Genomic DNA, 20,963 nt, shown 5'->3' on the forward strand with positions numbered 1-20,963 from the left:
ATCAATGAATTTTTCATAATATCTACACTTTGTTTGTTATAACTCGAGGATCTGCCAGCATACAGAATTCATCACTGAACAAACGTCAGTTTTGAGCGGTGAGGGAAGTCTATCGTAAATGCTTCTGATTGGCCATTTCGTTCCTAGAAATCAACACATATGTCTGTGATTGGTTACATCGCTCAATGCTACAAACATGTTATAAATAGAAACTCTGGCCTGTAAATCATTTCTATTTTGTTGTTCTTGTTCCTTTTTCTGCAACAGATTAATAAAAATATATTAGCTTTTATGTTTTTTTCATAGATATTTCTAGTTTGCAAATAATTTTATTCTCCCTCAACCTGCACACACAGAGTGAGTGCATTACCGCCTGCGCTCCCTCTTATGACGTCATCTCCCAGATGAAAAACTGCTACCTTTGAAGAAACAATTAATGTTATTTTAACACATTTTAAGACAGAATTGTTTTAATATAAATACATATCGAGCACTTTACACATTAATTGGTTGTGGTGGTTGTGGTGATATTTGTACAAGTTGGGATTGACTGTTAGCTTAAGGGTCCAGGTTGCTGGGCAACGGGGGCGGGGTGAGAACGTCTTTGAGTTTCTGTTTGATACTGCGCATGTGAATAAAGGCAGACTGAGTTCATCATCGAGTTGACGTCTCAATATCATGACATGGTGTCAGAATTGAAAGATCTTCACGCACTCCTCTGATCAGCGAAGGAGAACGGAAGGAAAATGTCGAAGTTTAGCGCACCTGAATCCTTTGATTTCACACAGCCAGCAGGTAATCACACATCTGAAAAACATGGTTGTTCGATGGGGGATCCCATATGAACTTGTGACAGACAATGCTACTCAATTCACAGCCACTGAGTTTGCAGAGTTTAAAACGACATACAATTTCACTCACACTACTTCCAGCCCTCATTATCCGCAGGCTAACGGTGCCGCTGAAAGGAGTGTTGCTATTGCAAAGCGGATGCTCAGACAGCCAGATCCACAGCTAGCTCTGATGAGCTATCGTTCTACTCCCAGCAGTGCTACTGGACTGAGCCCAGCTCAACTTATGATTGGACGTCAGATCAGAACAACAGTTCCGATGCTGCCAATGAACCTGCTACCAAGTCCAATTGACTATGAACAAGTCAGACGGAAGGATAAACAAACCAAGCAGGCGTATCAGTACTTCTACAACCGGCGCTACTCAGCACGTGGTTTACCTGACTTACATCAAGGACAAAGTGTCAAAGTCAAGTTGGATGGAGAAAAGGGATGGAAAACATCGGCGACAGTCGTTGCAAAAGCTCCCGAACCGAGGTCATACATTGTACGAACAAAGGAAGGTACAATCTCTCGTCGGAACCGGAGACACATCCAGAGTGTTCCGGAGATACCTGAAACACCTGATAGACAGATTGTACATGGGCACAGTGAATTAACTGATGGAACCTCTCTCGAGACTGATTTATACACAAACTCTGAGAATGGGTCTAGTACCACACCACATACACCCACCTGTAAAAGAACCCTTGCTGGCAGAGAAGTAAAGCAGCCTGCAAAGTTTCAGGATTATGTGTTGGGTTAGGTAATAATTACCTGTTATGGGTAGTCGTGACTGAATGGTCATGAGCAGATGTAGCACTCAGGAGAATTTAGATGAGTTTGCATAGATGGAGTTTTTATTTATCCATAATTAAGGCAAATGAAAAGCAAAAAAAAAAAAAATAACAAAAAAAAAATACTTTTGAATAAACAAAGTAAATTGACATAAGAGTCAAAATAAATACATAAAAAAAAACTTTTACAACAGTTCAGACATTGACCTTAACACAAGTCAGTATATTAGAGCAAGGACAGACTTATGTCATTTTACCGCAAGCTCCCATAACAGAATGAAAATACTAGCCTTTATAGACCTGAGTTCACCCATGGAATTGGAACATACCAACACATGATTATGATACAGGGGTGACTCAGATGACAACAGCATAAATGCTTAAAAACAGCATGAAATACAACCTCTATAAAACTAGAAAATTACAGAATATTATTTCTACAGTTTCAGCTGACAATTGGCAAGCAAAAAGTCACATTAACAGCTACGAAATAATTAAACTCAAACTCCTGTCATTTTTCTCTTGACCCGGAAGTCATAGCGTCATTTAAACCCCACAATAGCGGCACATTTTCCTTTACTCAAACAAACCAGAGATGTGAGTACAACAAAGATGGTATGTGAACACAATGTTTCTCTTAAACTAAATAAACAGATACCTATTGAAAACATGTATTGTGTGATTATTGTAACTGCATATAACTGTGATGTAAATGACATAATTTTCTTGAAAACAGCAAGATATGTATTGATAGAAGTAGCTATAGCATTTAAATCACCGCAGTATTAGCTGTTAAAGATGTGCACACCAAAAGCTACGGGATATATGAGTTTTTGTTATGAAAGGCTAGATTAACCGCTAATTTACAGTATAAAGATTAACAAAAAACCTTAACGTGCTAGACAAACATACGGATCACATTTACACACAGTCTTTGTGTACAAGAATAGGCAGCGTATCGCTGCCGTGACGATAGCTATGCGCCCCGTCACACCCCCCCCCCCCTTAAGAGAGAACGTCTAGGTCCATCTCCTGACGTGAAAGAAAGTCAGCAATAACGTTATCCTTTCCCGTTCTATACCTCACTGTAAACCTGTATGGCTGCAAGGACAAGGTGCCATCGGGTGATTCTGGAATTAAAGTCACGCATACGATGTAGCCATTGCAAGGGCCTGTGGTCTGTCTCCAAGACAAACTCTTTGCCAACAAGGTAATATTTTAAAGTGTCCAGCGCCCACTTGATGGCCAGACACTCCTTTTCTATGGTGGTGTACCGAGTCTCACGAGGGAAAAGTTTGCGGCTCACAAACTGTATAGGTCTTTTGTCCTCCCCCTCACCCTGCAGCAACACTGCTCCTAGTCCAATGCCAGAAGCGTCCATTTGCACCGTGAAGGGTAAGGAAAAGTCAGGACTCTGCAACACTGGTTCGTGGCACATGCTCTCCTTGAGGTCGTGGAAAGCTGCCTGACACTCTGCAGTCCAGACGACCTGAGTGAGATCTGACAAGGGAGCTGCTCGGCTTGAAAAGTTGGAAATAAAGCGCCGGTACCATCCGACCAACCCCAGAAAAGATCTAACCCCCTTCTTGGTTGTAGGCGGCTGGGAGTTGCGTATGGCTTCCACCTTGCTGACCAGAGGACGTATAGTACTGCAACCCAGGACATATCCCAAGTAGCATACTTCAGACCTGGCAAGTTGGCATTTGCTGGCATTTACTACCAACCCGGCCTGCCGAATCCTTCGAAAGACATCACTAAAGCCTAGTTCACACTACATGGTTTTAAAATGTCGGGCTGAACTGTGCAGTTTACACTACATGACTTGCTCTCAGTGAAATCATGAGTTTTCAAGTTATTTAGCTGTTCACACCACACAACACAACGTGATTGATCCACAACAGGAGGTAACTCACTACACGAGTTAACAACGCACTACATAGAGATACAACCACGATCGGATAATAAGAGCAAATCATTTGTGACTCAATGAGAGCTGTTTCAGTACTATAGTACGGTCTAAATCCTGAAAATAATCAAACAAATAACGAGTTGACAACAACACGATTCTATCTGGTCTAGAAACCATGTTTTGTCACGAAAAACCACGCAATAAAACGAACCAGAAATGACGCGAAACTGCAGAGACGAACACAACACGCGAATATGGACGTCAGACAGAAACTAGTGCTGCACACTGTTTGCTCGACGATCTGCTCTGAGAAAAAAAAATGCAAAAAAGAAAAAGTAAGATTTACCTGGTGTCCTCAACCTATGCGTTGCTATGATTGGCTGTACTCATGACATCACTGAGATTGAGTCGCGCGACTGCTCGAGATATCTAGCATGCTAGATATTTTTCTGAGCTCGGTGACCTGTCTGCGAGGTGTCTGCGAGCTGTCTTTGGTGCGTTGTTGGCTCTTTCACACTAACGGATTGGCGAGCGTTAATCGTCCGCTAATCGCCCGCGATTTGCACGCGATAACACCCTGACTTGTCGGCGACTCAACGATTTGCAAATCGGGCTTAAATCGGGCTTAAAATCACGTAGTGTGAACTAGGCTTAAGGTGTTGAAGATGTTCTTCCCACGACGAACTGTAAATAATGACATCATCAATGTAAGCAGCGGCATGGTCCTCAGCGCCCCTCAGCACCTCATCCATGAGACGCTGGAATGTTGCTGCAGCTCCATGAAGGCCAAAGGGCATGACCTTAAACTGAAACAATCCTGATGGAGCTTTGAAGGCGGTCAGTTCTCGTGCTTGGGTGTTAAGTGGCACTTGCCAGTATCCTTTACACAAGTCCAAGGTGCTGAGGAACTCAGCCTTTCCCAGGCGCTCCACCAACTCGTCTACACGAGGCATGGGATATGGATCAAAAGCTGATATGTTATTCAGTTTCGAAAAGTCTACACAGAAGCGGAGCCCCCCATCCTTTTTTGGCACCAGGACCACAGGACTGCACCACTCACTATGTGAAGTCTCAATCACCCCCATTTCCAGCATCGCCACCACCTCCTGCTTCAGCGCCGGATGTCATGGGTGATGATGTCGGTTCGCCCTGGCTGGTCTCGGAACAGGCCTCTTGGGATGATTCTCTTTAGGTCCTCCTGCTGTTCATTTGTCAAATGGGTAACAGAGGGGTAGGTTGACTCGCCGCCCACAGTCGGAAAATACTGCTCCAACGGCTCCTCTTCCTCTTCCACAGTCCGCGCCCACAGCTGATCTTGTACAGAAGATGGTCGATCAATCCATTGTTTTAAGAGATTCACGTGGAAGATCGGTTTAGAGCGACGTCTGTCTGGCATTGAGATTTCATAGGTAACCTCACCGACCTTGCGAAGTACCTTGAAAGGGCCTTGCCACTTTGCCAGCAAACTGCTTTCTGATGAAGGCAACAGTAGCAGCACTTTCTGTCCGGACACAAAGGTGCGACTACGTGCTGTCTGATCATACCACGTTTTCTGCCTTGTTTGAGCCTGAGCCAAATGTTGGTGAGCCCTGGAACTCAGCTGGTCCAGCTTCTCTCGCATTTTCAGGACATAACTCACAATGTTGGTTGGCTGATGAGAAGCGTCCCCCTCCCAACTCTCTCGGAGAATGTCCAGTGGGCCTCTCACTTCCCGTCCAAACAAGAGTTCGAAGGGGGAGAACCCGATGGATGCCTGCGGTACCTCTCTGTAGGCAAACAATAGGTATGGAAGCCACTGGTCCCAGTCAGCTCCTGATTCAGACACAAACTTCCGCAACATCGACTTCAGGGTCTGATTGAATCTCTCAACCATTCCATCGGTCTGCGGGTGGTAGGGTGTGGTTTTAATGCCCCGAATTCCTAACAGGGAATAGACCTGTCTCAGTATCTTGCTGGTAAAATTAGTTCCCTGATCAGTTAAGATTTCTTTGGGGACACCAACACGGGAGAAAAGTTGAATCAAACTATTGGTCACTTGCCTTGCTTTAGTATTTCTGAGGGGGAATGCTTCAGGGTAACGTGTTGCATAATCGCAAATTACTAAGATATAACGGTGCCCTGCCTTACTCCTCTCCAAGGGACCAACTACATCCATAGCGATTCGACTAAAAGGCATGTCAATAATTGGGAGACTGATGAGGGGAGCTTTTAAACCTCTTTTGGAGCGAGCAGACAACTGGCACTCTGGACAAGACCTAGAGTACTCTGCTATGTCCCTGTTAACACCTGGCCAATAAAATCTTTGCAGGATTCTCTTTTCAGTCGTCTCCCTGCCTAGATGTCCTGACCATGGAATACTATGACCTAGGTGTAACACTTTGTCTCTCAGAGTCTTAGGAACCACCAAATGTTCAGTGTCCGTACTCACCCGATACAATTTCCCATTATTAACAACAAAACACCGGTCACCCTCCCTCATTGCATCCCTAGCCTCATCATCAGTCTTGACAGAAGAAAAGCAAGAGCTAAGTGTGGGGTCTTCCTGTTGAAGCTTCTCGAAGTCTACAAAGGCTTCAATGTCTTCTAGCTGTGGAAAGGACAGGCTTCCCTGCACCAATGTACCTGCCACCTTTGCTCTGCGCTTCTCTGCCTTGGACTTTTTAGGTTTATCACCCGGACAATTCTCAAATGGTAACTCTGACCACACATTAGAGTACATTTTGGTCTTGGCCTGTGCTCTAGTTGTAACATAGGCACTGACTGTGTTAACACTTTGCAATAGCTCTGTAAGAACTGGCACATCCTGGCCTAAAATCACTGGGTAAGGGCATTTGTCTAAAATCCCTATGGTTAACAAATATTTTTGGCCATTAATCTCTATGAGAACCTCACTGGTCTGGTGCTCTGTCTCATCTCCATGCACACAACGGACCCTCACTTTACTCACGGGCTGGAAATCAGACCTCAAACAAGATTGAAGAACGAAAGACTGACTACTTCCTGAGTCAACTAAAGCCTGTACAATCTTTCCATTTATCTTCACAAGGACAGTAACATCAGAAGAAACACAAGGTAAGTGCTTGCTAGGGCCAGGTAGGTAACATAGTCTAGAATCAGACACTTTCTTCAGTGTACAATTGGGCCTAATGTGACCTTGCTGACCACAACCGTGACATATAGGTACTCTATGTGTTGCTGCTGGTGTGGGGCTAACATTGGGACTATTAGATGGTCTAACCACACGACTGTTACCACCCGCAGACCTACCAGGAACTGTCTTCTCTGGCTCTCTCTGGGCTGCTTGGTAGGGTCTTCTCCAGTCCTGTTGTTGTGGACCCAGATGATAGCCTCTTCTGTTTTGTCTGGCCGCCATGAAGGTCTCCACCAGCTCTGCTGCTTGCGCCGACGACCCCGGGGTGCGCTCCCTCACCCATACTTGCAACTCAGGGTACAGCATGCCCAGAAATTGCTCCAACATGATTTGGTCACACACCTGGTCCCTGGTTTGGGTTTCTGGAACTAGCCACTTCTCCATCAGGTCCTTTAGCCGGGCTTGAAGTTCTTTCGCCGTCTCCCCCTCCTTGATAGACTTGGAGCGGAAACGCTGGTGGTAAGTCTCTGCACTGATGTTGAACTTGTTAAGAATGGCTTGCTTCACTTTCATGTAATCTTGGCTGTCTTCAACGCACATGGCTACATAGGCTGATCTGGCCTTACCATTCAACAAGGGCACAAGGTACAATACCTAAGTCTCCTGGGGCCATTGACTTGCTGCTGCGAGTCTTTCGAAGGTAGTCAAATAGTGTTCAATATCTTCATCCTCTTCATACGCGGACATCCTAGGGGGTTTCCACCCCCGTTGGAGGTTCATCGGTGTTGCAAGGCCGAGAGCTGTAGAGTTGAGGGAGCTCTGCATCCCTGGTACTGGGTGCTGATCTGGATGTGGCTGAGGAGTTGGTACATCCAGGAATGGCATGTTGAGCAGATCAAAAGCTGTCGTAGTGCGTGAACTGGATGGGTACATCTGCTGCCGTCCGGCGAGTGGTTGGCCCATCGACTGTGTTAATATTGTGTCGCCACTCACTAGTTGCTTGAATTGGTGCTCCATACCTTTCCATCTCCGTTCTTGCCGAAGCGCCTCTGCCTCCAACTGGTCCTGCTGATGCTGCTGAGACTCCGCCATAGTTTTTACAATCCTCTCCAAGCGGTCTGTCCTGTCTTCCACCACCGGAGTAGGATGCTTGGATGACACAGTAGATTTTGGCCTAGTACTCATAGCCGATCCATCTCTAGGGGGTGCTGCACCACTGCCTTGATTATTCATCTTGAATCCCCGAGTGCTGCTCAGACACTGTTTACCCGGAAACCGCTGCCACCAAATGTTATGGGGAGTCGTGACTGAATGGTCATGAGCAGATGTAGCACTCAGGAGAATTTAGATGAGTTTGCATAGATGGGATTTTTATTTATCCATAATTAAGGCAAATGAAAAGCAAAAAAAAAAAAAAATAACAAAAAAAATACTTTTGAATAAACAAAGTAAATTGACATGAGAGTCAAAATAAATACATAAAAAAAAACTTTTGCAACAGTTCAAACATTGACCTTAACACAAGTCAGTATATTAGAGCAAGGACAGACTTATGTCATTTTACCCCAAGCTCCCATAACAGAATGAAAATACTAGCCTTTATAGACCTGAGTTCACCCATGGAATTGGAACATACCAACACATGATTATGATACAGGGGTGACTCAGATGACAACAGCATAAATGCTTAAAAACAGCATGAAATACAACCTCTATAAAACTAGAAAATTACAGAATATTATTTCTACAGTTTCAGCTGACAATTGGCAAGCAAAAAGTCACATTAACAGCTACGAATTAATTAAACTCAAACTCCGGGTCATTTTTCTCTTGACCCGGAAGTCATAGCGTCATTTAAACCCCACAATAGCGGCACATTTTCCTTTACTCAAACAAACCAGAGACGTGAGTACAACAAAGATGGTATGTGAAGACAATGTTTCTCTTAAACTAAATAAACAGATACCTATTGAAAACATGTATTGTGTGATTATTGTAACTGCATATAACTGTGATGTAAATGACATAATTTTCTTGAAAACAGCAAGATATGTATTGATAGAAGTAGCTATAGCATTTAAATCACCGCAGTATTAGCTGTTAAAGATGTGCACACCAAAAGCTACGGGATATATGAGTTTTTGTCATGAAAGGCTAGATTAACCGCTAATTTATGACAGTATAAAGATTAACAAAAAACCTTAACGTGCTAGACAAACATACGGATCACATTTACACACAGTCTTTGTGTACAAGAATAGGCAGCGTATCGCTGCCGTGACGATAGCTATGCGCCCCGTCACATTACCATTCTGATGCTGGTGATAATGTGGATGTAGAGAGTTTTCTTGCATGTTAATTCTTATAACATACTGTAAGCTCAGTACAGGAGGAAAATGGGAATTAATGAATGCTATAACATGTTTTTTTTATTGACAGGTTATGTTAAAGAGATTGGTTGTTGTTAACACTTGATATTGTTCCATATCTTACATAATTGTGTTATAAATAATCTGCCTCTTTCTTTGTTCCAGGAAATTATAATGCTGAGGTAGTAGTACTTTAAAGAGGGGAGATGTGGTGATATTTGTACAAGTTGGGATTGACTGTTAGCTTAAGGGTCCAGGTTGCTGGGCAACGGGGGCGGGGTGAGAACGTCTGTGAGTTTCTGTTTGATACTGCGCATGTGAATAAAGGCAGACTGAGTTCATCATCGAGTTGACGTCTCAATATCATGACAGTGGTTAACCTGCAATTTACACTTTAAGGGTTTTCTGGCAGTGTCGTGTAAGCAGCCCGTTAACTAATGATCTTTGTAATGGAAGTGAATCGATCAAAACTAACTTTAGCTGGACAATAGCCAAGTTTCCATCCACTTGTCAATCGAATTATCTGAAGTTAAAAAACGGCTTTAAAGCAAATAAAAACCTGTGTGTAATGACGTCACGTTTTGCGATCAAATTGCTATATAGAATTGATTTGAGACATTTTAAGTTGTTTCCATTTATTTTTCGCACAGAATCGCACAACATTCAAGCAAACATTTGCGAAAAAAGTTTTGCTGGACAAAATAGATCGCGCCATGGCGATGCATCTATCAACAAATGATCAATATTGCACAAGTTGTAAGCTAATAGTGCTTATGTGCCAGCTAATAGCGACATATGCAAGGGATAATGTATAGCGAGGCAGTTGTTAGCCTGCCCTGAGGGGGTTATATTTGCTGTAACAACCACCTCGCTATACATTATATACATACAGTCATGGTCAAAACTGATGGCACCCCTGGTAAATATGATCAAAACTGGCTACAAAAAGTACATCTAGATTGTTTATCCTTTTGATCTTTCATTTAAAAAATTGCCAAAATTCGAACCTTTCATTGAAGTAAAAGAATTGAAATTGGGGGAAATCACATTATAAAATAAATGTTTTTCTCCAAAACACGTTGGCCACAATTATTGGCACCCTTTCATTAAATAATTTTTGCAATTTCCTTTTGCCAAGATACCAGCTCTGAGTCTTTTCCTATAATGCCTGATAAGTTTGGAGAAGAAAGCCAGAAGCCTGTGCCATTTGAAGATCCAGTCATGTCTGACACCTGAATTTGCTGGAGTTTGTTCTTGGTTGAGCAAGGATGATTTTTCTTGAAACCCTCCCAAACAACATGTGGTGATGTAGGTTTTTTTTTCTTCGCTTTCTGACCCCAAGACTCAACTAATCTCTGCAATTGACCTATGGCTATACCATGCCCTCAAACGCGATGAGCCAATCACAGTGCGCAGCTAACCCAATACACTCGGACATTCTCTGCTTCCAGTCAAATGAACGACAGTTAGTCTGTTTTCATTCGTTTTTTCTTGTCATTTTAAGTTTAAAATAGTCAACGGTGTGCATGGGGTACTAGGTCTAGGTTCCCGAGAGGCTGGGTGACGGTGTGTATTTTTGTTTACCCTTTCCCAAGCCACATCTCAACCGAGATTCAGCCTCATGATAAGTGTCTGCTCTGGATTAAGTTATACGATTAAGTTATGCGGTAGACCACAACACCAACTAAACATGGATAAATTGAACAAGGATGTCTACATCTGATCTAAGTTAAGTGTTGCATGTTGGACTCGGTCCATCCAGGAGAGGCCGAGGATCTTCTGGAGACAACGGATGTGGAAGGATTGCAAAAGAATGATGTGTCGGCTGTATGTTTCTGCCCCATAAAGCAGGGTGGAGACACACACAGTATTATAGACGGCAACCTTGGTGCTGACCCTCAAATTTCTGTTTTCAAAAACCCTAATACGAAGGCGACCAAATGCTGATGAGGTATGACAACCAAATGCTGATGACACACACACACACACATTCAAATTTGCCGCTCCTATTACCAGGTGCACACGAGACACATAGCATTTGATCATTCAAACATTCGTCCTGTTACAATAAGCTCACATCGCATATACACGCGTACATATGTTCAAATAGATTTACCTGTTCATGATGAGTAGATGTTAGTTGTGGAAGAGACAGATTGAACGTGATTGTTGGTATCGTGGGCTATTTATAGCGCACTGTCGCGTCTCTAATAATGGCGTCACCCGGAACAGAGGGTAGCTATGTGTCATGTGATGTGGGAAATGTTTTTGTGTGCATAGTTAAATTATGTCTTAAAAGAATATTACTTGATGTTGGTATGTATTTTATGGGTATATATTAATGTTTAATGTTTATTAGTGCAAGTTTATGTAGTACTTAAGCCCTGTAAAATTTCATATTTCCCCTGGTTTTTGGTAAATGGTTGGCTCCAATAGGGGAGGAGCCAACAGTATAAAAGAGTGGCTGATTATTCATTCAGGGTCTCTTGGTAGGCTGATACGTGAGTGTGCAGTTGTGGTGCCACGAACAAATTAAATAATGAAGTGATGAAACCGTGTATTGTGGATATGTGTTTACAAGGTTTTATTTATTTTTATTTTGTTTAGTTTCATATTTTTGCCGGTGGAATAGTTGATTATTTTTGTATAGTTCAGAGGGCTGTTTCACAAAAGCAGAATTTAAAAAATCCAGGATAAGAGATAAAGCTGGGCTTGACCTAGTGTGATCAGTGCATCCTGGCTTTATCAGTTTCACAAAGGCCAAACCAGGCTCAGGAGGAGCGGTTACTGTATGTCAAGCTAGGTGTAAATTCAGATAAGTGGGTGTCAACAGCTTTCTTCAACAGACCACACAGTCCATCACAGATTCATTGATGCTACAATGGATGAGTTGCGTGCGCCATACTTCCAGTGTTGGGTGTAACTAATTACTAAGTAATTAGGGTAACACTTTAAAATAATGGTCCGTAGTTAACAAGTAGCTATGCAGGAAGTAATAGGTAGTACTGCATTAACACCGAATTAACTAATATGGAAGCAATATTAACTAAGCATTAAGTAATAGTAATTTAGTACAAAGGTAGTTCCTTGGTAGCTATTTGAGTATTACTAAAGAAATATATCCTCATTGAGAACTACTTGTGAACTAAGAAATAATAGCCAATTAATTACTAATCACAAAAGTAACATGTCTAAAAAGTGAACAATTGTGGGGGTTTTATACTCTTAACATAGTCATAACATTTCAGAAGCATGTGCCTCAAATGGGTTCTTTGTGGAAACCAGTTTATGAAGTTTATACATCCCCCCCAAATACATTAGCTAGGTTGAGATTGTGACCACTACTCTTGCCAGGATGGACGCATGTTCTCTGTTTATTTAAAACTTAAACATAAAATAATACTAATAATGACAGTTTTTAAAAAATAAACCTTAAATAATTAGGAAGTGATGCTGACACTCTCATGATTGGATTAGTTCATTATTATGAGCTCTACTGAATGTCAGTCACATATATCTCAGACTCCAAAGACCTATAACTTTATGTTACAGTAGCTGCCTGAGGAGGACTTCTCTTTAGGACATGAATATAAACATTGATGTTCACTTGTCAAAAACAATTAGTATCTTTAATGAAGAAATTGGCTGCATTTATGTTACGATAAGCCCAAAACCACATCTTCCAGATTACAGTGTTTGTTAGAATATTAGTGCCTCACAGAACCTGTACAGTACATGTCAAATATAAAATTAAATTATTGTATCATTTGTGAAAAACATGTTAACTCCTCAATAACTACTTAAGCGTTACCTTGTCATCTCGCAGGAACTACTAGTGATGTGGCCCATTATTTTAAAGTGAAAAACATGTTAACTCCTAACTAGTTACCCAACACTGCATACTTCACACCAAATGAGCAACATCTTTTAATGGAGACTTACGAGGAATTGAAGCACATCATACTCAGAAAAGGAAACACTGCCGCTATTATAAAGGAGCGAGAGAGGGCATGGCAAACAATAGCGGATCGACTGAATGCGCTACTGAAAACGTCATAATTATACATTCAAGGAGTTACTTGTCATTTGCTCAAATGTATAACTGTAAACTTAAAAATGAACAATGGAAGTCAATGATGTAACATGTGTGAATCTGGCAGCTGATTAATTTACTCTTTTTTGTTACACATCCTATCAATATTTATACAGAACAAACATGACTGGACCAAAGAGGACCTGGCAACAGGTCAAGATCAAATATAAGAACATTTTGCAGACTGGTAAGTGTCTGATAAAATTTTGGGACCCAGCAGTCTGCACAGGTAGCGGATGCCATCCCCAGAAAAGCAGTAGGCTAACGCTCTTGCAGGTAATTGTCGGGAAAAGCCAATGGGTCGGAAAGGCCTTCTCAATATAAGTGCCTTATCATCTACGACGTCATCCAAAAATGGGCATGCCATTGTAAAGGACGAAACATGTGTTTAGAGCTACTTATATTGCCTGACTTGATTGACAAAACGTTTGCTTCTTTATCAGCCATTTCTCTAATTCCCTCATCACATACAATAGCCTATTAAAGACCAATCTGTCAAACTTAGAATTAAGCAGTCTTCAAAAACACAATTGAACAGTAATGCCCATATGGATAATTATTATTATAGTTAATAATGGTAGGCTACCATTATGTTACAGTAATAATAGTAGGCTACTTGACTGAATTCCAATATGTATCTGAGGTATTTTAATGCAGGCTGATAAAAATTGTGCTGAACACATAGATGACAAAACGGAATAACTGACAAAACACATTGGTTTCTGATCGGCGTGACCTCTGACTGAACAGATAAGGCACCAGGATTGACTAAGCCTGGCTGTTAGCCTGGTCTGGAGCAGGCTAGCTGCACAGAATAAATCACTATGGTAACTTATGTGCTACTGCTTTCGTGAAAACGAGTCCCGGCTTAATTCAGCCAGGATATCTGGAAAATCCTGGCTTAATCCGCTATCTTGGTTTTGTGAAACAGCCCTCAGGACTCACTTGTAAATAAGTTTCACCTCAATGTAAATAAACTATCATTTTGCACCATAGTGCATTTGCGAGTTGGGCCATCATTTTTATCTTGGTCCATACCACGTCCAGGGAGTGGAGCATCAAAACCCACTTCCTACACCGAGATAACAAATGTTAACAATATTGTGCTGAATGATTCATGTAAATACTGTAGCACCAAACGTTGATGGCAACGATACGTGGTTTATCACGTTTACACTGTGACCTGTACATTTTTGCCTGGAGCTGAAGCTTTTTCAAGCTCAGTGAAGCTGAAGTCAAGTCAAGTCAAGTCACATTTATTTATATAGCGCTTTTCACAATACAGATTGTATCAAAGCAGCTTCACAGTGATAACATGAAAGTAGCACAACACAGATCAACAACATTGCTAAACACTAAATAACCCCAACTGAGCAAGCCAAAAGTAAGGCGACAGTGGCAAGGAACCAAAACTCCATCAGATTGGATGGAGAAAAAACCTTGGGAGAACCCATACTCAGTCGGGGGCCAGTTCTCCTCTGGCTTACATTCATATTGTTTATATATAAATATTAAATATAAATATTGTTTATGTATAAAACGGCGCCATAACATATCGCAGGCGTTGAGTCCTCTCTTCACAGGCGTTGGTCTTCTCATCACAGGCGTTGGAGCATCCGAAATCCCCGTGAGAGGCTGGAGACAAAACTGGACCTGACGAACGCCATTTTTCTCGGGACAAGCGTCCCGAGATAACAGCAGAAAGGCAGATGGGAAATAATTAGCATAGCTAATGTTCATAATGATTTCCATTATACGGGAGTCGGTGTTAGAAACCACTATCTCACAGACTCTCCGTAACCTGAACTCTCCGCAACCCAACAATACGCGCCGACCCGTTTGACTAAGGCTGTCGAGCCCCACTGGCGCGGAAATGCGTTTCAGTGGAAAACGGTTCCGGTACGGCATAACAGAGGACTAAAAGGTAAGCATTATGTGAATGCTTGACTAAAGAGATGCGTCTTTAATCTAGTTTTAAACTGTGTCAGCGAGTCAGAGCCTCGGACCGTATCGGGAAGGCTATTCCAGAGTTTTGGAGCTAAATGCGAGAACGCCCTCCCTCCTTTAGTGGACTTCGATATCCTAGGAATGACCAGAAGCCTTGAATTTAGTGATCTTAAGGAACGCGGTGGATTGTAGGGCGAGAGAAGGTCCGTTAAGTACATAGGAGCTAAACCATTTAGGGCTTTATAGGTTAGTAGCAGTATTTTGTAATTGATACGGAACTTAATAGGTAACCAGTGTAGAGATGATAAAATCGGTGTTATATGATCATATTTCCTTGACCTAGTAAGAACTCTAGCAGCTGCATTTTGTACTAACTGTAGCTTGTTTATTGAGGATGCAGGACAACCGGCAAATAAAGCATTACAGTAATCTAGTCTCGAGGTCATGAATGCGTGAACTAATTTTTCTGCATCAGAAACAGATAGCATGTTACGTGGCTTAGCAATGTTTCTAAGGTGGAAAAAGGCTGTTCTTGTAACATATGAAATATGATTTTCGAAAGACAAGTTGTGGTCTAGTATAACACCCAGGTCTTACTGTAGTGGATAAAGTAACAGGACATCTGTCTATATTAAAGTTGTACTGTAAGAGGTTTTGTGAGTAGTTTTTTGGACCAATAAGTAATACCTCCGTTTTATCTGAATTTCATAGCAGGAAATTACGCGTCATCCAGAATTTTTTATCTTTGAGACACTCTGTCCCAGACAGCAAACTGACATTGAATCAACGTGGAAACGACGTCTCTCATGACATTGAAACAACGTTGATTTGCTCATCGAATTAACGTTGAACCAACGTCAGACGCGGCATTCTTCAAAGCTAAATGAAATCGAAAATTGGTTTGCTTTCATAACGTTGAAACAACGCGTTGATTTCAAGTTGATTTTCCGTTAGTTTTGAAAGAATGACGCATCTGACGTTGGTTCAACGTTAATTCGATGAGCAAAACAATGTCAGATCAACGTTGTTTCGATGTCATATTTCCACGTTGATTCAATGTCAGTTTGCTATCTGGGTGTCATTTTAGATGAGTTAGTGTTTTCATCTGGTCGTGATGAAATATATAATTGAGTGTCGTCAGCGTAACAGTGGAAATTAATTCCATGTTTTCTTATAATATTACCAAGTGGCAGCATATATATTGAGAATAGCAGAGGGCCTAAAACCGATCCTTGCGGTACTCCATACTGACGTTATCTTTGATTTTTTCCCATTTAAACAGACAAAATGAGAACGGTCCGATAAAACCAGCTTAATGCCTGTCCCTGAACACCAGTGTAGTTTTGTAGTCGATCCAAGATTATTTTATGATCTATAGTGTCGAACGCAGCGCTAAGATCAAGTAGGACTAGTATTGAGATACAGCCTTGGTCAGAAGCTAAAAGTAAATCATTTGTAATTTTAACTAGCGCAGTTTCTGTACTATGATGCGGTTTGAATACTGACTGGAATTTTTCATAGATATCATTTTCTTGCAAAAAAAGAGTACAATTGACCGGATACAACTTTTTCTAGTATTTTGGACATAAATGGAAGATTTGAAATGGGTCTGTAATTTGCCAAGTTATTTGCATCTAATTGCGGTTTCTTAATGAGAGGTTTTATTACTGCCAGCTTGAATATTTTTGGAACATGACCTAAAGATAAAGACGAGTTAATAATATTGAGGAGAGGCTCTTCCACTACAGGTAATAGTTCTTTCAGTAGTTTAGTGGGTATTGGATCTAATAAACATGTTGTTGGTTTAGAAGCAATGATACGTTTATTTAGCTCTTCCTAGTTGTAAAGCGGTGTAGTTGTTCTAGAGGGGCCATAATTGAAGCTGAGTCATAAGACACCATTAGAGGATTGTACATTTATAATTGTGTTTCGGATGCTTTCTATTTTCTCATTGAAGTAATTCATAAAATCATTACTACTAAACTGTAACAGTATATTTTGCTCTGGTGATGTCTGTTTATTTGTTAGTCTAGCCACGGTGTTAAATAAAAACCTTGGATTATTTTGGTTATTTTCGATTAGTTTGCGGAGATGCTCAGCCCTGGCTGTTTTTAGTGTCTTTTTATAACGTGACATACTGTCTTTCCACGCGATTCTAAAGACCTCTAAATTAGTTTGTTTCCATTTACGCTCTAAGTTTGGAAATTCTCTCTTGATAGCATGCGTAGCACTGTTGTACCATGGTGCTTTAGTTTTCTCTCTAACCTTTTTTAATCTAATTGGTGCAACAACATCTAATGTACTAGTAAGAATGGTGCTTAAACTGCTAGTCATTTCCTCTAATTCATCTGTTTGTTTGGGTTCACTTAGCAGCTTAGATAGATCAGGTAAGCTGTTTGAGAATCCATCTATAGTAGTTGGAAGGATTGTTCTGCCTGGTCTATAACGTGGTGCAACATGACATATTTCAGCAGTACGTATTATGCAAGTCACCATGTAATGATCAGTGACATCATCGCTTTGCGGTATAATATCTATATCAGTTGGATCAGTTCCATATGATATAATTAAATCTAGTGTATGATTTAGACGGTGAGTGGGACCACTGACGTTTTGTTTGACCCCAAAGGAGTTTAATAAGTCTGTAAATGCAGCCCCTAAAGCATCATTTGTATTATCTACGTGTATGTTAAAATCTCCAGCAATTATTGCTTTTTGTTTTGCTATAACACTAAAAAACAATGCATCTGGTTTGTCCAATGCTGTTGTTATGTCCATATCAAATAAATCAAAAAAATTTAAAAAATGTGACGCCAATCTCCTTTGTCCGGTTTGGGCTCCGAGATTGTACACTACACGCGCTGCCGCGTTCAGACGCTCTGAGCAGCTTTTCGTTTCGTTCGGTGGGCGCACTAAAGGTCTGGCCGCCTCTAAACAGACACTATCCAGATGGATAGTGGACGCTATTGTTTCTGTTTATGCGTCTAAAAACCTGCCATGCCCTCTGGGCATCAGGGCTCATTCCACTAGAGGCATGGCCTCATCGTGGGCATGGTCCAGCGGCATTTCCATTCAAGACATATGCGTGGCAGCGGGATGGGCTTCCCCTTCCACCTTTGTCAGATTTTACAATCTGGAAGTACCCGCCCAGCAGGCTAAACTACTTGCAGTCTAGTATGCTTCAGCTCTTCTGTTTTGAGCTGCACTATTGGGAGTCACACTCATACAACCAGCGTGCTGCTTGTTCTTCCCTCGTACTTATGTACTACACAATCCTGGCCCACTTGCTGGCCCTTTCATGTTCACATACATTATTAACTCCCGCTTATAAGGGTCCCCCGGGACTCATTGTGGATGCTTAGCGCGCACGGCGTTGACCAGGTGTTCCCGTAGCATAAGCTAGCTTACGCAATACGAGAGAACCTCTCGTAAGAGAACCAATCGGTTACCTAACGTAACCTCGGTTCTCTCTAGATGAGGGAACGAGTATTGCGTTCCCGGCCATGCTTGCGCTACTAGTGTTCTCGCTTCATTCAATGAAAACCGGAAAACAGCGGGAAACTCGCCAATTTATAGACTCGGGCCACGCCGTTTTGGCGGGCTTTGACGCAATGAGAGCGTGTCAGCTTCTCATTGGCCGAGAGTTCAACCGAGTTCCCTCATAGGCTGTAGCAGTTCTCCCTGAGCGAACCAATGAGCTGCTAGCTAGCCCGCTCATGGTCTGCTACAGATGAACTGCGTTGACAATGGATACAAAATTAAAGGATAATTTTTTGGCTTTAACTTCTCAGAAAAGATGAATCTTTGCTGTAGTGTAAGCTAGCTTATGCAATACTCGTTCCCTCATCTAGAGAGAACCGAGGTTACGTTAGTTAACCGATTCGTTTTATTTGAGTCCATTGTTGTTATATTATATATACCTATTTATTTATAGTATTGAAAGAATTTATAAAGTGTATTTATTGTTATGTAAGAAATTGCACTTCCCTAATTTTTTTAATCTGTTATTGCATTGTTGCTGTTTACTATATTTATAATTTGCACTACCTCCATTTTCTGTGTCCATTTTTGTTATTTTATAGATACCTATTTATTTATAGTATAAAGAATTTATAAAAATGTAATTATTATTGTTTTATAAGAAATTATAAAATAAGAAATCTGTGTCCCTTTTTTATTTGTAAACTTTTATCTTGAAGCATTCCAACTGCACTGCACCATTCTGCAGGTTGCACTACTTGCAAATAAACACTGAAAAAAATCTGATTGTGCGACACTTTTTACTTTTGTACATCAAACTGTTATTGCTTCTTGTTCATAAGACACATGCATCTTAGTATGTTTACTTTGAAGATTGTGGGTATGGATTCAACAGACACTTATGGTTGTATTTAATGCACATTTATTTCAGCACAACACTAGGGCTAATGTTTGTCAGAACACAACATACAGGCAATCTTATCGAGGAATGCCACGTCTTCATCCTTGCTTGGTAACACCATGTGAATCGGTACTTTTTGTGACAAAATAGTGTACTTGTTGCTGACGGTTCCAGTGACCCTTTACACATGAATTTGGAGGTGATCGATTTTTCTTGTGCTCTCCACATCTCTCGCATCCAGCTGACAGTGTCCTTTCGTGAAAGCAGGGATCTTTACCTTGGCACACATAAGTCGCACACTGTCCTGTATGTCTAAGCCGTGATCAGCCAACACCAAATCCCCAGGAAACAGTTTGTCCAGAATCCCATTTTAGCTAAATGTGCCACATGCAGCTGCATCAGCATCAAAAACAATATAAGGTCTTGTATTTGCTGGCTTTGTAAGGCTTACCTGGTGGAACAAGGTCATCCATAACTGTCTCATCCATCGCAGGTACTGTATATTGTCAGTCCTTTGCTGTTTTTTTTTCTTTTCCTGCCTTACATAGCGTTCAGTCTTTGTGGCCTTCTTCTCAGTGTGGCCTAGGTTTAGTGATGGTGCCTAATCCGGATGCGACTTGAACATTTCATTTGCTGGTTTTCCTGGTAACACAATCAAAATTATCATCCCATGGCAGAAGTGTTGAAAACATATAGTTCATAATGGTGTGATATATTTGTGTTGTGTTTGTGCGTAGTGTTGCGGTTGAAGGAAAGAAACAATGTATAAAAAGAAAATTGTACACCTTCTTTAATGTACAAGAATGAAAATGCAGGGAACATACACACTCTCATCGACACAGAGATACTCTGGAAGGTTATGTTTGGTCGTCTTACAGCCGAGATCCAAGCGAGCCGACGATTCTTTGTTATCTCAGATACCTGATCTCCGTAGGTGCGCTTCCAAGCATGAAAGAGGTGGAAAGTTGTTCCATTTTTCACCTTTTCCCCATGCTGATTATGTGTTGCGCTGTTACACCCCACAATACAGCAACAGGTTACCATGGTTGAAATAGTACGTTGAAGTATGAAACAGCAGTCCACAATAGTCCGAGGAGAAGTAAAGCAAGCTGTCAATATGGTGGCCATGCCAAGTAATGAAGTCACGGTGGCCAAGCCCTATAAACCCAATCAGTAATCAGCTAAGGACAAGATAAATAACAGCAGAACCCACCTTTTTTCCTTGACAGTTTATCAGCATCCCACCTCCACCCCATCACCTCACTTTTAGTTCCATCTCTGGTTCCATCTACTCTTACCAACGGGGGGAGTACTCTGGTTTCGGGCAGAAATTTAGAACTCGGAGCCCTCCACCCGGACAGAACGCCAAGTACGCATAACCTTAACCATAATAATAAAATGTAGATGTGAAAAGAAGTTATTAGCCTACTCCACCACGTGCGTGTTAGTTAAGCAAGGAGTTGTACAGGAAACGCACCCCTGCACTGGAAGCAGAGTCTGTCCTCCCGGCAGAACCAGGTCTGTCTGCATTGGCCAGACTGTGCAT

This window comes from Pimephales promelas, chromosome 1 (genome assembly GCF_988280905.1).
Source record: "Pimephales promelas chromosome 1, fPimPro1.hap1.1, whole genome shotgun sequence".
NCBI lineage: Eukaryota > Metazoa > Chordata > Actinopteri > Cypriniformes > Leuciscidae > Pimephales > Pimephales promelas.